Source organism: Hypanus sabinus, chromosome 26 (assembly GCF_030144855.1).
Source record: "Hypanus sabinus isolate sHypSab1 chromosome 26, sHypSab1.hap1, whole genome shotgun sequence".
NCBI classification, from domain to species: domain Eukaryota; kingdom Metazoa; phylum Chordata; class Chondrichthyes; order Myliobatiformes; family Dasyatidae; genus Hypanus; species Hypanus sabinus.
This window is the reverse complement of record NC_082731.1, coordinates 4,889,088-4,909,088: the sequence shown is the minus strand read 5'-3', so window position 1 is coordinate 4,909,088 and position 20,001 is coordinate 4,889,088. Positions and strand designations below refer to the sequence as shown.

At 47.4% G+C, this 20,001-nt stretch overlaps 1 long non-coding RNA gene across 2 annotated transcripts in view; it reads right to left on the bottom strand.

Annotated features, from left to right (window-relative positions):
• The window catches only part of LOC132381811 (uncharacterized), a 58,683-nt gene that overhangs the window by 9,179 nt on the left and 29,503 nt on the right, over nucleotides 1–20,001 (bottom strand). For both annotated transcript variants that reach the window (XR_009508122.1, XR_009508121.1), the window contains exon 2: nucleotides 2,945–3,089. This is a non-coding gene — a long non-coding RNA (uncharacterized LOC132381811). The remainder of the gene's footprint in view (nucleotides 1–2,944; nucleotides 3,090–20,001) is intronic.

Genomic DNA, 20,001 nt, shown 5'->3' with positions numbered 1-20,001 from the left:
TTTAAATATTTCTGCCAGGGCCCCTGCAATTTCAACACGAGTCCCCTTCAAGGTCCGAGGGAATACCCTGTCAGGTCCTGGGGATTTATCTACTCTGATTTGCCTCAAGACAGCAAGCACCTCCTCCTCTTCAATCTGTATAAGTTCCATGATCTCACTACTTGTTTGCCTTGTTTCCATAGACTCCATTCCAGTTTCCTTAATAAATACAGATGCAAAAAAAACATTTAATATCTCTCCCATTTCTTTTGGTTCCATACATAGCCGATCACTCTGATCTTCAAGAGGACCAATTTTATCCCTCACTATCCTTTTGCTCTTAATGTACCTGTAGAAGCTCTTTGGATTATCCTTCACCCTGACTGCCAAAGCAACCTCATGTCTTCTTTTAGCCCTCCTGATTTCTTTCTTAACTATTTTCTTACTCTTTTTATACTCCTCAAGCATCTTATTTCCTCCCTGTTGCCTATACATGTTATACATCTCTCTCCTCTTCTTTATCAGAGTTCCAATATCCCTCGAGAACCAAGGTTCCTTATTCATTTTGCCTTTAACCCCGACAGGAACATACAGACTCTGCACTCTCAAAATTTCTCCTTTGAAGGCCTCCCACTTACTAATGACATCCTTGCCAGAGAACAACCTGTCCCAATCTACACTTTTTAGATCTTTTCTCATCTCTTCAAATTTGGCCTTTTTCCAGTTTAGAACCTCAACCCGAGGACCAGATCTATCTTTATCCATGATCAAGTTGAAACTAATGACGTTATGATCACTGGAACCAAAGTGTTCCCCTGCACACACTTCTGTCACCTGCCCTATCTCATTTCCTAATAGGAGATCTATTGCATCCTCCCTAGTTGGTACATCTATAAATTGATTTAGAAAACTTTCCTGAACACATTTCACAAACTCTAACCCATCTAGACCTTTAACAGTATGGGAGTCCCAATCAAAGTGTGGAAAATTAAAATCCTCTACAATCTCAACTTTCTGTCTCCTGCAGTTGTCTGTTATCTCTCTGCAGATTTGTTCCTCCAATTCTCGCTGACTGTTGGGTGGTCTATAATACAACCCTATTAATGTGGTCATACCATTCCTGTTTCTCAGCTCCACCCATATGGCCTCAGTAGACAAGCCCACTGATCTGTCCTGCCGAAGTACTGTTGTAACACTTTCCCTGACCAGCAATGCCACCCCCTCCCACCCTTCATCCCTCTGCCTCTATCATGTCTGAAACATCAGAACCCTGGAACATTGAGCTGCCAGTCCTGCCCCTCCTGTAGCCAGGTTTCAGTAATGGCTACAATGTCATAATTCCACGAGCCAATCCACGCCCTCAGCTCGTCAGCCTTCCCCACAATACTCCTCGCATTGAAATATACACACCTCAGAAGATTATTACCACCACACACAACCTTACTATTTGTGACTTTGCATGAACTACTAACATTATTTATTTTTACCCCCGTTCCACTATCTGCTCTGGCACTCTGGTTCCCATCCCCCTGCAAATCTAGTTTAAGCCCTCCCCAATAGCACTAGCAAACCTCCCTGCAAGGATACTGGTCCCCTTGTAGTTCAGGTGTATCTCGTCTCTCTTGTGCAGGTCCCACCTGCCCCAGAAGAGGTTCGGATGATCCTGAAATCTGAAACCCTGCCCCCTACACCAGTTCCTCAGCCACGTGTTCATCCTCCAGAGCATCCCACTCTTACCCTCACTGGCGGCAATCCAGAGATTATTACCCTCGAGGTCCTGTTTTTCAACTTCCTACCGAGCTCTCTGTACTCACTCTTCAGGACCTCCTGACTCTTTCTACCTATGTCATTGGTACCGATGTGTACCATGACATCTGGCTGATCACCCTCCCACCTCAGAATGCTGTGCACGTGATCAGAAACATCCCTGACCCTGGCACCCGGGAGGCAACAAACCATCCGGGAGTCTCAGTCACAACCCCAGAATCTCCTGTCTGTACCCCTGACTATGGAGTCCCCTATCACGACCGCTCTCCTCTTCTTCCTCCCTCCCTTCTGCACTGCAGAACCAGACTCAGTGCCAGAGATCCGGCTGCAGCAGCTTGTCCCACGTAAGCCATCCCCCCCCCCCCCACAACAGTATCTAAATCAGTATACCTGTTCTGGAGGGGAATGGTCACAGGGGAACCCTGCACTACCTGCCCCTTCCCCTTCCCTAGCCTGGCGGCAACCCAATTACCTGTGCCCTGTTCCTTTGGTGTAACTACCTCCTGGAAGCTACTGTCTATAAACCTCTCAGTCTCCCGAATGATCCGGAGGTCATCCAGTTCCTGCTCCAGTTCCCTAATGTGGTCTGTTAAGAGCTGCAGCTGGATGCACTTCTTGCAGGTGTCGTTGTCCGGGACACCGGAGGTCTCCCTGACTTCCCACATCCTGCAAGAGGAGCATTCCAACATCCAGTGGTTGAATCGGGCGGAGGGGAAAGTAGGGAGAGTAGAATAGGGTTTGCATAGGATTAGTGCAAATGGGTGATTGATGGTCAGCACAGACTCAATGGGCTGAAGGGCCTGTGTCCCAGCTGTAGGACATCACTCCCACAAAAACACACAAACTGCTGGAGGGACAACAGGTCAGGCAGCATCTATGGAGAGGAATAAACAGTCAATGTTTTGGGCTGAGAACCTTCATCGGGACTGGAAAGGAAGGGGGAAGAAGCCGGAATAAGAAGGGGGGTGAAGGGGGAGGAGTACAACCTGTCGGGTGATAGATCAGAGCAGGTAAGGGTCATAAGAAGATGGGAGGTGATAGGTCAGAAAGGTAAAGGGTTGAAGGAAAAGGAATCTGATAGCAGAGAAGAGTGGATCATGGGAGAAAGGGAAGGAGGCACCAGAGGGAGGTGTTGGGCAGGTAGGGAGAAGGGAAGGGGTAAGAGAGGAGCTAAAACAGGGAATTTAAAATTACAAACCATCTCTGGGCAATGACACTCAAAGTGTTGGAGGAACTCAGCAGGACACAATCTCCAGCATGTTGTGTCTGTTGCTCCAGATTTCCAGCATCAGTAGAACCCCTTGTATCCCTGGGTAATGAAGCGGTTCCATTTTCACAAGCACCTTAAGATGATATTATGCAAAAGTCAGAAAATACAATTACTGTAATAAAAGTTGGGAGAGACAGCAAACTAGTTCTGATAGCTGCAGGAATTAACATCAGTATGTACATCAGAATAGTAATTTAATAATATTATACGACCACATTCACATGAAGGGTGTAGATAACCTGGGACAGACCATCTCTTGTTGAGATTAATTTATCATGTGTGGATAACCTGGGACAGACGACCTCTGGATGTGATTGACATGTAGGGTGTGGATAACCTTGGACAGACTACCTCTGGATGAGATTCATAAGTAGGGCGTGGATCACCTGGGACTGCCCATCTCTGGATGAGATTCACATGTAGGGTGTGGATAACTTGGGACAAACCATCGCTGGATGAGATTGATATGTAGGGTGTGGATCACCTAGGACAGAACTTCTCTGGATGAGATTGACATGTAGGGTGTGGATAAACTGGGACAGACCATCTCTGGTTGAGGTTGACATGTAGAGTGCGGATAACATGGGTCAGGCCATCGCTGCATGAAATTGACATGCAGGGTATGGATAACCTGGGACAGACCACCTCTGGATGAGATTGTCAGGAAGGGTGTGGATAACCTGGGACTGTGCATCTCTGGATGAGATTCATATCGAGGGTGTGGAAACCTGGGGCAGAATATCTCTAGATGAGATTCATATGTCGGGTGTGGATACCCTGGGGCAGACCATCACTGGGTGAGATACATATATAGGGTGTAGATAACCGGGAACTGCCCATCTCTGGATGAGATTCATATGTAGGGTGTGTATAACCTGGGACAGACCATCCCTGGGTGAGATTGACATGTATAGTGCGGATAACCTGGAACTGCCCAACTCTGGATGTGATTCACATATAGGGTGTGGATAACCTGGGGCAGACCATCTCTGGATGAGATGACATGTATGGTGTGTATAACCTGGGACAGACCATCCCTGGGTGAGATTGACATGTAGGGTGTGGATAACATGAGACAGACAATCACTGGATGAGATTGACATGTAGGGTGTGGATAACCTGGGACAGATCATCTCTGGATGAGATTGACATGTAGGGTGTGGATAACCTGGGACAGACCATCTCGGGATGAGATTGACATCTAGGGTGTGGATAACCTGGGACAGATCATCTCTGGGTGGGATTGACATGTAGGGAGTGGATAAACTGGGACAGATCATCTCTGGGTGGGATTGACATGTAGGGTGTGGATACCTGGGACAGACCATCTCTGGGTGAGATTCATATGTAGGGTGTGGATAACCAGGGACAGACCATCTCTGGCTGAGATTAACATGTAGGGGGTGGATAACCTGGGACAGACCATCTCTGGATGAGATTGACATGTATGGTGCAGATAACCTGGAACTGCCCATCTCTGGATGTGATTCACATATAGGGTGTGGATACCCTGGGGCAGACCATCTCTGGATGAGATTCATATGTAGGGTGTGGATAACCTGGAACTTCCCATCTCTGGATGAGATTGACATGTAGGGTGTGGATAACCTGAGAAAGACCATGTCTGGGTGACATTGACATGTAGGGAGTGGATAAACTGGGACAGATCATCTCTGGGTGGGATTGACATGCAGGGTGTGGATACCTGGGACAGACCATCTCTGGGTGAGATTCATATATAGGGTGTACATAACCTGGAACTGCCCATCTCTGGATGAGATTCCTATATAGGGTGTGGATAAGTTGGGGCAGACCATCTCTGGATGAGATTCATATATAGGGTGTAGATAACCTGGAACTGCTCATCTCTGGATGAGATTCATATCTAGGGTGTGTATAACCTGGGACAGACCATCCCTGGGTGAGATTGACATGTTGGGTGTGTATAACCTGAGACAGACCATCTCTGGGTGAGATTGACATATATAGTGCGGATAACCTGGAACTGCCCATCTCTGGATGAGATTCATATGTAGGGTGTGTATAACCTGGGACAGACCATCCCTGGGTGAGATTGACATGTAGGGTGTGGATAACATGAGACAGACAATCACTGGATGAGATTGACATGTAGGGTGTGGATAACCTGGGACAGACCATCTCGGGATGAGATTGACATCTAGGGTGTGGATAACCTGGGACAGATCATCTCTGGGTGGGATTGACATGTAGGGAGTGGATAAACTGGGACAGATCATCTCTGGGTGGGATTGACATGTAGGGTGTGGATACCTGGGACAGACCATCTCTGGGTGAGATTCATATGTAGGGTGTGGGTAACCTGGGACAGACCATCTCTGAGTGAGATTCATATATAGGGTGTAGATAACCTGGAACTTCCCATCTCTGGATGAGATTGACATGTAGGGTGTGGATAACCTGAGAAAGACCATGTCTGGGTGACATTGACATGTAGGGAGTGGATAAACTGGGACAGATCATCTCTGGGTGGGATTGACATGCAGGGTGTGGATACCTGGGACAGACCATCTCTGGGTGAGATTCATATATAGGGTGTAGATAACCTGGAACTGCCCATCTCTGGATGAGATTCCTATATAGGGTGTGGATAAGTTGGGGCAGACCATCTCTGGATGAGATTGACAAGTAGGGTATGGATAAACTGGGGCAGATCATCTCTGGATGAGATTCATATGTAGGGTGTGGATAACCTGGGGCAAACCATCTCTGGATGAGATTGACATGAAGGGTGTGATAACCTGGGACTGTGCATCTCTGGATGAGATTCATATCTAGGGTGTGGAAACCTGGGGCAGAATATCTCAAGATGAGATTCATATGTCGGGTGTGGATACCCTGGGGCAGACCATCTCTGGATCAGATGGACATGTAGGGTGTGGATAACCTGGGACTGCACATCTCTGGATGAGATTGACATGTTTGGGTGTGGATAAACAAGGACTGCCCATGTCTGGATCAGATTGACATGTAGGGTGTGGATAACCTGGGACAGACCATCACTGGGTGAGATTCATATATAGGGTGTAGATAACCTGGAACTGCCCATCTCTGGATGAGATTCATATGTAGGGTGTGTATAACCTGGGACAGACCATCCCTGGGTGAGATTGACATGTAGGGTGTGGATAACCTGGGACAGATCATCTCTGGGTGGGATTGACATGTAGGGAGTGGATAAACTGGGACAGATCATCTCTGGGTGGGATTGACATGTAGGGTGTGGATACCTGGGACAGACCATCTCTGGGTGAGATTCATATGTAGGGTGTGGATAACCAGGGACAGACCATCTCTGGCTGAGATTAACATGTAGGGGGTGGATAACCTGGGACAGACCATCTCTGGATGAGATTGACATGTATGGTGCAGATAACCTGGAACTGCCCATCTCTGGATGTGATTCACATATAGGGTGTGGATAACCTGGGGCAGACCATCTCTGGATGAGATTCATATGTAGGGTGTGGATAACCTGGAACTTCCCATCCCTGGGTGAGATTGACATGTAGGGTGTGGATAACCTGAGACAGAACATCTCTGTGTGAGATTGACATGTAGGGTGTGGATAACATGAGACAGACCATCACTGGATGAGATTGACATCTAGGGTGTGGATAACCTGGGGCAGACCATCTCGGGATGAGATTGACATCTAGGGTGTGGATAAACTAGGACAGATCATCTCTGGATGAGATTGACATGTAGGGAGTGGATAAACTGGGACAGATCATCTCTGGGTGGGATTGACATGTAGGGTGTAGATACCTGGGACAGACCATCTCTGGGTGAGATTCATATGTAGGGTGTGGATAACCAGGAACAGACCATCTCTGGGTGAGATTAACATGTAGGGGGTGGATAACCTGGGACAGACCATCTCTGTATGAGATTGACATGTATGGTGCAGATAACCTGGAACTGCCCATCTCTGGATGTGATTCACATATAGGGTGTGGATAACCTGGGGCAGAATATCTCTGGATGAGATTGACATGTAGAGTGTGGGTAACCTGGGACAGACCATCTCTGAGTGAGATACATATATAGGGTGTAGATAACCTGGAACTTCCCATCTCTGGATGAGATTCATATGTAGGGTGTGGATAACCTGAGGCAGAACATCTCTAGATGAGATTCAGATGTAGGGTGTAGATAACCTGGAAATGCCCATCTCTAGATGAGATTCATATGTAGGGTGTGGATAAGCTGGGGCAGACCATCTCTGGATGAGATTGACATGTAGGGTGTGTATAACCTGGGGCAGACATTCTCTGGATGAGATTCATATGTAGGGTGTGGAGAATCTGGGACAGACCACCTCTGGATGAGATTCATATGTCGGGTGTAGATAACATGGGGCAGAGCATCTCTAGATGAGATTCATATGTCGGGTGTAGATAACCTGGAATGCCCATCTCTGGATGAGATTCATATGTCGGGTGTGGATAACCTGGAATGCCCATCTCTGGATGAGATTCATATGTCGGGTGTGGATAACCTGGGACAGACCATCTCTGGATTTGATTGACATGTTTGGGCGTGGATAACCTGGGACAGACCATCTCTGTATGAGATTGACATGTATGGTGCAGATAACCTGGAACTGCCCATCTCTGGATGTGATTCACATATAGGGTGTGGATAACCTGGGGCAGACCATCTCTGGATGAGATTGACATGTAGGGAGTGGATAAACTGGGATAGACCATCTCTGGATGAGATTCACATGTAGGGTGTGGATAACCTGGGGCAGAACATCTCTGGATGAGATTGACATGTAGAGTGTGGGTAACCTGGGACAGACCATCTCTGAGTGAGATTCATATATAGGGTGTAGATAACCTGGAACTTCCCATCTCTGGATGAGATTCATATGTAGGGTGTGGATAACCTGGGGTAGAACATCTCTAGATGAGATTCAGATGTAGGGTGTAGATAACCTGGAACTGCCCATCTCTGGATGAGATTCATATGTAGGGTGTGGACAACCTGGGGCAGAACATCTCTAGATGAGATTCTTACGTAGGGTGTGGAGAACCTGGGACTGCCCATCTCTGGATGAGATTGAAATGTAGACTCTGGGTAACCGGGGACAGACCATCACTGCATGAGATTGACATGTAGGGTGTGGATAGCTGGGACAGACCATCTCTGGGTGAGATTCATATATAGGGTGTAGATAACCTGGAACTGCCCATCTCTGGATGAGATTCATATATAGGGTGTGGATAAGCTGGGGCAGACCATCTCTGGATGAGATTCATATGTCGGGTGTAGATAACATGGGGCAGAGCATCTCTAGATGAGATTCATATGTCGGTTGTAGATAACCTGGAATGCCCATCTCTGGATGAGATTCATATGTCGGGTGTGGATAACCTGGAACTGCCCATCTCTGGATGAGATTCCTATATAGGGTGTAGATAAGCTGGGGCAGACCATCTCTGGATGAGATTGACAAGTAGGGTATGGATAAACTGGGGCAGATCATCTCTGGATGAGATTCATATGTAGGGTGTGGATAACCTGGGACAGACCATCTCTGGGTGAGATTAACATGTAGGGGGTGGATAACCTGGGACAGACCATCTCTGTATGAGATTGACATGTATGGTGCATATAACTTGGAACTGCCCATCTCTGGATGTGATTCACATATAGGGTGTGGATAACCTGGGACAGACCATCTCTGAGTGAGATTCATATATAGGGTGCAGATAACCTGGAACTTCCCATCTCTGGATGAGATTCATATGTAGGGTGTGGATAACCTGGGGTAGAACATCTCTAGATGAGATTCAGATGTAGGGTGTAGATAACCTGGAACTGCCCATCTCTGGATGAGATTCATATGTAGGGTGTGGACAACCTGGGGCAGAACATCTCTAGATGAGATTCATACGTAGGGTGTGGATAACCTGGGACTGCCCATCTCTGGATGAGATTGAAATGTAGACTCTGGGTAACCGGGGACAGGCCATCACTGCATGAGATTGACATGTAGGGTGCAGATAACATGGGGCAGAGCATCTCTAGATGAGATTCATATGTCGGGTGTAGATAACCGGGAACTGCCCATCTCTGGATGAGATTCATATGTAGGGTGTGTATAACCTGGGACAGACCATCCCTGGGTGAGATTGACATGTAGGGTGTGTATAACCTGAGACAGACCATCTCTGGGTGAGATTGACATGTAGGGTGTGTATAACCTGAGACAGACCATCCCTGGGTGAGATTGACATGTAGGGTGTGTATAACCTGAGACAGACCATCCCTGGGTGAGATTGACATGTATAGTGCGGATAACCTGGAACTGCCCAACTCTGGATGTGATTCACATATAGGGTGTGGATAACCTGGGGCAGACCATCTCTGGATGAGATGACATGTATGGTGTGTATAACCTGGGACAGACCATCCCTGGGTGAGATTGACATGTAGGGTGTGGATAACATGAGACAGACAATCACTGGATGAGATTGACATGTAGGGTGTGGATAACCTGGGACAGATCATCTCTGGATGAGATTGACATGTAGGGTGTGGATAACCTGGGACAGACCATCTCGGGATGAGATTGACATCTAGGGTGTGGATAACCTGGGACAGATCATCTCTGGGTGGGATTGACATGTAGGGAGTGGATAAACTGGGACAGATCATCTCTGGGTGGGATTGACATGTAGGGTGTGGATACCTGGGACAGACCATCTCTGGGTGAGATTCATATGTAGGGTGTGGATAACCAGGGACAGACCATCTCTGGCTGAGATTAACATGTAGGGGGTGGATAACCTGGGACAGACCATCTCTGGATGAGATTGACATGTATGGTGCAGATAACCTGGAACTGCCCATCTCTGGATGTGATTCACATATAGGGTGTGGATACCCTGGGGCAGACCATCTCTGGATGAGATTCATATGTAGGGTGTGGATAACCTGGAACTTCCCATCTCTGGATGAGATTGACATGTAGGGTGTGGATAACCTGAGAAAGACCATGTCTGGGTGACATTGACATGTAGGGAGTGGATAAACTGGGACAGATCATCTCTGGGTGGGATTGACATGCAGGGTGTGGATACCTGGGACAGACCATCTCTGGGTGAGATTCATATACAGGGTGTACATAACCTGGAACTGCCCATCTCTGGATGAGATTCCTATATAGGGTGTGGATAAGTTGGGGCAGACCATCTCTGGATGAGATTCATATATAGGGTGTAGATAACCTGGAACTGCTCATCTCTGGATGAGATTCATATCTAGGGTGTGTATAACCTGGGACAGACCATCCCTGGGTGAGATTGACATGTTCGGTGTGTATAACCTGAGACAGACCATCTCTGGGTGAGATTGACATATATAGTGCGGATAACCTGGAACTGCCCATCTCTGGATGAGATTCATATGTAGGGTGTGTATAACCTGGGACAGACCATCCCTGGGTGAGATTGACATGTAGGGTGTGTATGACCTGAGACAGACCATCCCTGGGTGAGATTGACATGTATAGTGTGTATGACCTGAGACAGACCATCTCTGGGTGAGATTCATATATAGGGTGTAGATAACCTGGAACTGCCCATCTCTGGATGAGATTCCTATATAGGGTGTGGATAAGTTGGGGCAGATCATCTCTGGATGAGATTCATATGTAGGGTGTGGATAACCTGGGACAGACCATCTCTGGATGAGATTCATATGTAGGGTGTGGATAACCTGGGGCAAACCATCTCTGGATGAGATTGACAAGTAGTGTATGGATAAACTGGGGCAGATCATCTCTGGATGAGATTCATAGGTAGGGTTCTGGATAACCTGGGGAGGAACATCTCTGGATGAGATTGACATGTAGAGTGTGGGTAACCTGGGACAGACCATCTCTGAGTGAGATTCATATATAGGGTGTAGATAACCTGGAACTGCCCATCTCTGGATGAGATTCATATATAGGGTGTGGATAAGCTGGGGCAGACCATCTCTGGATGAGATTGACATGTAGGGTGTGTATAACCTGGAGCAGACATTCTCTGGATGAGATTCATATGTAGGGTGTGGAGAACCTGGGACAGACCACCTCTGGATGAGATTCATATGTCGGGTGTAGATAACATGGTGCAGAGCATCTCTAGATGAGATTCATATGTCGGGTGTAGATAACCTGGAATGCCCATCTCTTGATGAGATTCATATGTCGGGTGTGGATAACCTGGGACAGACCATCTATGGATTTGATTGACATGTTTGGGCGTGGATAACCTGGGACAGACCATCTCTGTATGAGATTGACATGTATGGTGCAGATAACCTGGAACTGCCCATCTCTGGATGTGATTCACATATAGGGTGTGGATAACCTGGGGCAGACCATCTCTGGATGAGATTGACTTGTAGGGAGTGGATAAACTGGGACAGATCATCTCTGGATGGGATTGACATGCAGGGTGTGGATACCTAGGACAGACCATCTCTGAGTGCGATTCATATATAGGGTGTAGATAACCTGGAACTTCCCATCTCTGGATGAGATTCATATGTAGGGTGTGGATAACCTGGAACTGCCCATCTCTGGATGAGATTGACATGTAGGGTGTGGATAACCTGAGAAAGACCATGTCTGGGTGACATTGATATGTAGGGAGTGGATAAACTGGGACAGATCATCTCTGGGTGGGATTGACATGCAGGGTGTGGATACCTAGGACAGACCATCTCTGAGTGCGATTCATATATAGGGTGTAGATAACCTGGAACTGCCCATCTCTGGATGAGATTCATATGTCAGGTGTGGATAACCTGGAACTGCCCATCTCTGGGTGAGATTCATATATAGGGTGTAGATAACCTGGAAATGCCCATCTCTGGATGAGATTCACATATAGGGTGTGGATAAGCTGGGGCAGACCATCTCTGGATGAGATTGACATGTAGTGTGTGGATAACCTGGGGCAGACATTCTCTGGATGAGATTCATATGTCGGGTGTAGATAACATGGGGCAGAGCATCTCTAGATGAGATTCATATGTCGGGTGTAGATAACCTGGAATGCCCATCTCTGGATGAGATTCATATGTCAGGTGTGGATAACCTGGAACTGCCCATCTCTGGATGAGATTCCTATATAGGGTGTGGATAAGCTGGGGCAGACCATCTCTGGATGAGATTGACAAGTAGGGTATGGTTAAACTGGGGCAGATCATCTCTGGATGAGATTCATATGTAGGGTGTGGATAACCTGGGACAGACCATCTCTGGGTGAGATTAACATGTAGGGGGGGGGGATAACCTTGGACAGACCATCTCTGTATGAGATTGACATGTATGGTGCATATAACCTGGAACTGCCCATCTCTGGATGAGATTCATATATAGGGTGTGGATCAGGTGGGGCAGACATTCTCTGCATGAGATTCATATGTAGGGTGTGGAGAACATGGGGCAGAGCATCTCTAGATGAGATTCATATGTCAGGTGTAGATAACCTGGAATGCCCATCTCTGGATGAGATTCACATGTAGGGTGTAGATAACCTGGAACTTTCCATCTCTGGATGAGATTCATATGTAGGGTGTGGAGAACCTGGGACTGCCCATCTCTGGATGAGATTCATATGTCAGGTGTGGATACCCTCTGACAGACAATCTCTAGATGAGATTGACATGTAGGGAGTGGATAAACCGGGACAGACCATCTCTGGATGAGATTGACATGTTGCGTGTGGATAAACTGGGGCAGACCATCTCTGGATGAGATTCATATGTAGGGTGTGGATAACATGGACAGACCATCTCTGGGTGAGATTAACATGTAGGGGGTGGGAATCCTGGGACAGGCCATCTCTGTATGAGATTGACATGTATAGTGCGGATAACCTGGAACTGCCCAACTCTGGATGTGATTCACATATAGGGTGTGGATAACCTGGGGCAGATCATCTCTGGATGAGATGACATGTATGGTGTGTATATCCTGGGACAGACCATCCCTGGGTGAGATTGACATGTAGGGTGTGTATAACCTGAGACAGACCATCTCTGGGTGAGATTGACATGTAGGGTGTGGATAACATGAGACAGACAATCACTAAATGAGATTGACATGTACAGTGTGGATATCCTGGGACAGGCCATCACTGCATGAGATTGACATGTATGGTGCAGATAACCTGGAACTGTCCAACTCTGGATGTGATTCACATCTAGGGTGTGGATAACCTGGGGCAGACCATCACTGGATGAGAATGACATGTAGGGAGTGGATAAACTGGGGCAGACCATTTCTGGATGAGATTCACATTTAGGGTGTGGATAACCTGGGGCAGAACATCTCTGAGTGAGTTCATATATATGTTGTAGATAACCTGGAACTGCCCATCTCTGGATGAGATTCATATATAGGGTGTTGATAACCTGAGACAGACCATCTCTGGGTGAGATGACATGTATGGTGTGTATAACCTGGGACAGACCATCCCTGGGTGAGATTGACATGTAGGGTATGGATAACCTGGGGCAGAACATCTCTAGATGAGATTCATATTTATGTTGTAGATAACCTGGAACTTCCCATCTCTGGATGAGATTCATATATAGGGTGTAGATAACCTGGGAGTGTCCATCTCTGGATGAGATTCATATGTAGGGTGTGGATAACCTGGGGCAGACCACCTCTGGATGAGATTTATATGTAGGGGGTGGATAACCTGGGACTGCCCATCACTGCATTAGATTGACATGTAGGGTGTAGACAACCTGGGACAGAAGATCTCTGGGTGAGATTGACATGTAGGGTGTTGATAAACTGGGACAGACCACCTCTGGATGAGATTCATATGTAGGGTGTGGATAACCTGGGACAGGCCATCGATGCATGAGATTGACATGTAGGGTGTAGACAACCTGGGACAGAAGATCTCTGGGTGAGATTGAAGTGTATGGATAACCTGGGGCAGACCATCTCAGGATGAGATTACATGTATGGTGTGCATAACCTGGGACAGACCTTCCCTGGGTGAGATTGACATGTAGGGTGTGGATAACATGAGACAGACAATCACTAGATGAGATTGACAAGAAACAGTGTGGATATCCTGGGACTGCCCATCTCTGGATGAGATTGACATGTAGGGTGTGGATAACCTGGGACAGACCATCTCGGGATGAGATTGACATCTAGGGTGTGGATAACCTGGGACTGCCCATCTCTGGATGAGATTGACATGTAGGGAGTGGATAAACTGGGACAGATCATCTCTGGGTGGGATTGACATGTAGGGTGTAGATACCTGAGACAGACCATCTCTGGGTGAGATTCATATGTAGGGTGTGGATAACCAGGGACAGACCATCTCCGGGTGAGATTAACATGTAGTGGGTGGATAACCTGGGACAGGCCATTGATGCATGAGATTGACATGTAGGGTGTAGACAACCTGGGACAGAAGATCTCTGGGTGAGATTGAAGTGTATGGATAACCTGGGGCAGACCATCTCAGGATGAGATTACATGTATGGTGTGCATAACCTGGGACAGACCTTCCCTGGGTGAGATTGACATGTAGGGTGTGGATAACATGAGACAGACAATCACTGGATGAGATTGACATGTACAGTGTGGATATCCTGGGACTGCCCATCTCTGGATGAGATTGACATATAGGGTGTGGATAAACTGGGACAGGCCATCTCCGGGTGAGATTAACATGTAGGGGGTGGATAACATGAGACAGACAATCACTGGATGAGATTGACATGTACAGTGTGGATATCCTGGGACTGCCCATCTCTGGATGAGATTGACATATAGGGTGTGGATAACCTGGGACAGACCATCTCGGGATGAGATTGACATCTAGGGTGTGGATAAACTGGGACAGACCATCTCCGGGTGAGATTAACATGTAGGGGGTGGATAACCTGGGACAGACCATCTCGGGATGAGATTGACATGTAGGGAGTGGATAAACTGGGACAGACCATCTCCGGGTGAGATTAACATGTAGGGGGTGGATAACCTGGGACAGACCATCTCTGTATGAGATTGACATGTGTGGTGCAGATAACCTGGAACTGCCCATCTCTGGATGTGATTCACATATAGGGTGTGGATAACCTGGGACAGACCATCTCTGAGTGAGATTCATATATAGGGTGTAGATAACCTGGAACTTCCCATCTCTGGATGAGATTCATATGTAGGGTGTGGACAACCTGAGGCAGAACATCTCTAGATGAGATTCATACGTAGGGTGTGGATAACCTGGGACTGCCCATCTCTGGATGAGATTGAAATGTAGACTCTGGGTAACTGGGGCAGGCCATCACTGCATGAGATTGACATGTAGGGCGTGGATAGCTGGGACAGACCATCTCTGGATGAGATTCATATATAGGGTGTGGATCAGCTGGGGCAGACATTCTCTGGATGAGATTCATATGTAGGGTGCAGATAACATGGGGCAGAGCATCTCTAGATGAGATTCATATGTCGGGTGTAGATAACCTGGAACTGCCCATCTCTGGATGAGATTCACATGTAGGGTGTAGATAACCTGGAACTTCCCATCTCTGGATGAGATTCATATGAAGGGTGTGGAGAACCTGGGACGGCCCATCTCTGGAGGAGATTCATATGTCGGGTGTGGATACCCTGTGACAGACAATCTCTAGATGAGATTGACATGTAGGGAGTGGATAACCTGGGACAGACCATCACTGGGTGAGATACATATATAGGGTGTAGATAACCGGGAACTGCCCATCTCTGGATGAGATTCATATGTAGGGTGTGTATAACCTGGGGCAGACCATCTCTGGATGAGATTGACATGTAGGGTGTGGATAACCTGAGAAAGACCATGTCTAGGTGACATTGACATGTAGGGAGTGGATTAACTGGGACAGATCATCTCTGGGTGGATTGACATGCAGGGTGTGGATACCTGGGACAGACCATCTCTAGATGAGATTCATACGTAGGGTGTGGATAACCTGGGACAGACCACCTCTGGATGAGATTCATATGTAGGGTGTGGATAACCTGGGACAAGCCATCGATGCATGAGATTGACATGTAGGGTGTAGACAACCTGGGACAGAAGATCTCTGGGTGAGATTGAAGTGTATGGATAACCTGGGGCAGACCATCTCAGGATGAGATTACATGTATGGTGTGCATAACCTGGGACAGACCTTCCCTGGGTGAGATTGACATGTAGGGTGTGGATAACATGAGACAGACAATCACTGGATGAGATTGACAAGAAACAGTGTGGATATCCTGGGACTGCCCATCTCTGGATGAGATTGACATATAGGGTGTGGATAACCTGGGACAGACCATCTCGGGATGAGATTGACATCTAGGGTGTGGATAACCTGGGACTGCCCATTTCTGGATGAGATTGACATGTAGGGAGTGGATAAACTGGGACAGATCATCTCTGGGTGGGATTGACATGTAGGGTGTGGATACCTGGGACAGACCATCTCTGGGTGAGATCCATATGTAGGGTGTGGATAACCAGGGACAGACCATCTCTGGGTGAGATTAACATGTAGGGGGTGGATAACCTGGGACAGACCATCTCTGTATGAGATTGACATGTATGGTGCAGATAACCTGGAACTGCCCATCTCAGGATGTGATTCACATATAGGGTGTGGAAAACCTGGGACAGACCATCTCTGGATGAGATTCATATGTAGGGTGTAGATAACCTGGGGCAGAACATCTCTGGATGAGATTGACATGTAGAGTGTAGGTAACCTGGGACAGACCATCTCTGAGTGAGATTCATATATAGGGTGTAGATAACCTGGAACTTCCCATCTCTGGATTAGATTGACATGTAGGGTGTGGATAACCTGAGAAAGACCATGTCAGGGTGACATTGACATGTAGGGAGTGGATTAACTGGGACAGATCATCTCTGGGTGGGATTGACATGCAGGGTGTGGATACCTGGGACAGACCATCTCTGGGTGAGATTCATATATAGGGTGTAGATAACCTGGAACTGCCCATCTCTGGATGAGATTCCTATATAGGGTGTGGATAAGTTGGGGCAGAGCATCTCTGGATGAGATTGACAAGTAGGGTATGGATAAACTGGGGCAGATCATCTCTGGATGAGATTCATATGTAGGGTGTGGATAACCTGGGGCAGACCATCTCTGGATGAGATGACATGTATGGTTTGTATAACCTGGGACAGACCATCCCTGGGTGAGATTGACATGTCGGGTGTGTATAACCTGAGACAGACCATCTCTGGGTGAGATTGACATGTATAGTGCGGATAACCTGGAACTGCCCAACTCTGGATGTGATTCACATATAGGGTGTGGATAACCTGGGGCAGACCATCTCTGGATGAGATGACATGTATGGTGTGTATAACCTGGGACAGACCATCTCTGGGTGAGATTGACATGTAGGGTGTGGATAACATGAGACAGACCATCACTGGATGAGATTGACATGTAGGGTGTGGATAACCTGGGACAGACCATCTTGGGATGAGATTGACATCTAGGGTGTGGATAACCTGGGACTGCCCATCTCTGGATGAGATTGACATGTAGGGAGTGGATAAACTGGGACAGATCATCTCTGGGTGGGATTGACATGTAGGGTGTGGATACCTGGGACAGACCATCTCTGGGTGAGATTCATATGTAGGGTGTGGATAACCAGGGACAGACCTTCCCTGGGTGAGAGTGACATGTACAGTGTGGATATCCTGGGACTGCCCATCTCTGGATGAGATTGACATGAATGGTGCAGATAACCTGGAACTGCCCATCTCTGGATGAGATTGACATGTAGGGTGTGGATAACCTGGGGCAGACCATCTCTGGATGAGATTGACATGTAGAGTGTGGGTAACCTGGGACAGACCATCTCTGGATGAGATTGACATGTAGAGTGTGGATAACCTGGAACTGCCCATCTCTGGATGAGATTCATATGTAGAGTGTAGATAACCTGGGACAGACCATCTCGGGATGAGATTGACATCTTGGGTGTGGATAACCTGGGACTGCCCATCTCTGGATGAGATTGACATGTAGGGGGTGGATAACCTGGGACAGACCATCTCTGGATGAGATTGACATGTAGAGTGTGGGTAACCTGGGACAGACCATCTCTGGATGAGATTGACATGTAGAGTGTGGATAACCTGGAACTGCCCATCTCTGGATGAGATTCATATGTAGAGTGTAGATAACCTGGGACAGACCATCTCGGGATGAGATTAACATGTAGGGGGTGTATATCCTGGGACAGGCCATCGATGCATGAGATTGACATGTAGGGTGTAGACAACCTGGGACAGAACATCTCTAGATGAGATTCATACGTAGGGTGTGGATAAACTGGGACAGACCACCTCTGGATGAGATTCATATGTAGGGTGTGGATAACCTGGGACAAGCCATCGATGCATGAGATTGACATGTAGGGTGTAGACAACCTGGGACAGAAGATCTCTGGGTGAGATTGAAGTGTATGGATAATCTGGGGCAGACCATCTCAGGATGAGATTACATGTATGGTGTGCATAACCTGGGACAGACCTTCCCTGGGTGAGATTGACATGTAGGGTGTGGATAACATCAGACAGACAATCACTGGATGAGATTGACATGTACAGTGTGGATATCCTGGGACTGCCCATCTCTGGATGAGATTGACATGTAGGGTGTGGATAACCTGGGACAGACCATCTCATGATGAGATTGACATCTAGGGTGTGGATAACCTGGGACTGCCCATCTCTGGATGAGATTGACATGTAGGGAGTGGATAAACTGGGACAGACCATCTCCGGGTGAGATTAACATGTAGGGGGTGGATAACCTGGGACAGACCATCTCTGTATGAGATTGACATGTGTGGTGCAGATAACCTGGAACTGCCCATCTCTGGATGTGATTCACATATAGGGTGTGGATAACCTGGGACAGACCATCTCTGAGTGAGATTCATATATAGGGTGTAGATAACCTGGAACTTCCCATCTCTGGATGAGATTCATATGTAGGGTGTGGACAACCTGAGGCAGAACATCTCTAGATGAGATTCATACGTAGGGTGTGGATAACCTGGGACTGCCCATCTCTGGATGAGATTGAAATGTAGACTCTGGGTAACTGGGGCAGGCCATCACTGCATGAGATTGACATGTAGGGCGTGGATAGCTGGGACAGACCATCTCTGGGTGAGATTCATATATAGGGTGTAGATAACCTGGAACTGCCCATCTCTGGATGAGATTCATATATAGGGTGTGGATCAGCTGGGGCAGACATTCTCTGGATGAGATTCATATGTAGGGTGCAGATAACTTGGGGCAGAGCATCTCTAGATGAGATTCATATGTCGGGTGTAGATAACCTGGAACTGCCCATCTCTGGATGAGATTCACATGTAGGGTGTAGATAACCTGGAACTTCCCATCTCTGGATGAGATTCATATGAAGGGTGTGGATACCCTGTGACAGACAATCTCTAGATGAGATTGACATGTAGGGAGTGGATAACCTGGGACAGACCATCACTGGGTGAGATACATATATAGGGTGTAGATAACCGGGAACTGCCCATCTCTGGATGAGATTCATATGTAGGGTGTGTATAACCTGGGGCAGACCATCTCTGGATGAGATTGACATGTAGGGTGTGGATAACCTGAGAAAGACCATGTCTGGGTGACATTGACATGTAGGGAGTGGATTAACTGGGACAGATCATCTCTGGGTGGATTGACATGCAGGGTGTGGATACCTGGGACAGACCATCTCTGAGTGAGATTCATATATAGGGTGTAGATAACCTGGAACTTCCCATCTCTGGATTAGATTGACATGTAGGGTGTGGATAACCTGAGAAAGACCATGTCTGGGTGACATTGACATGTAGGGAGTGG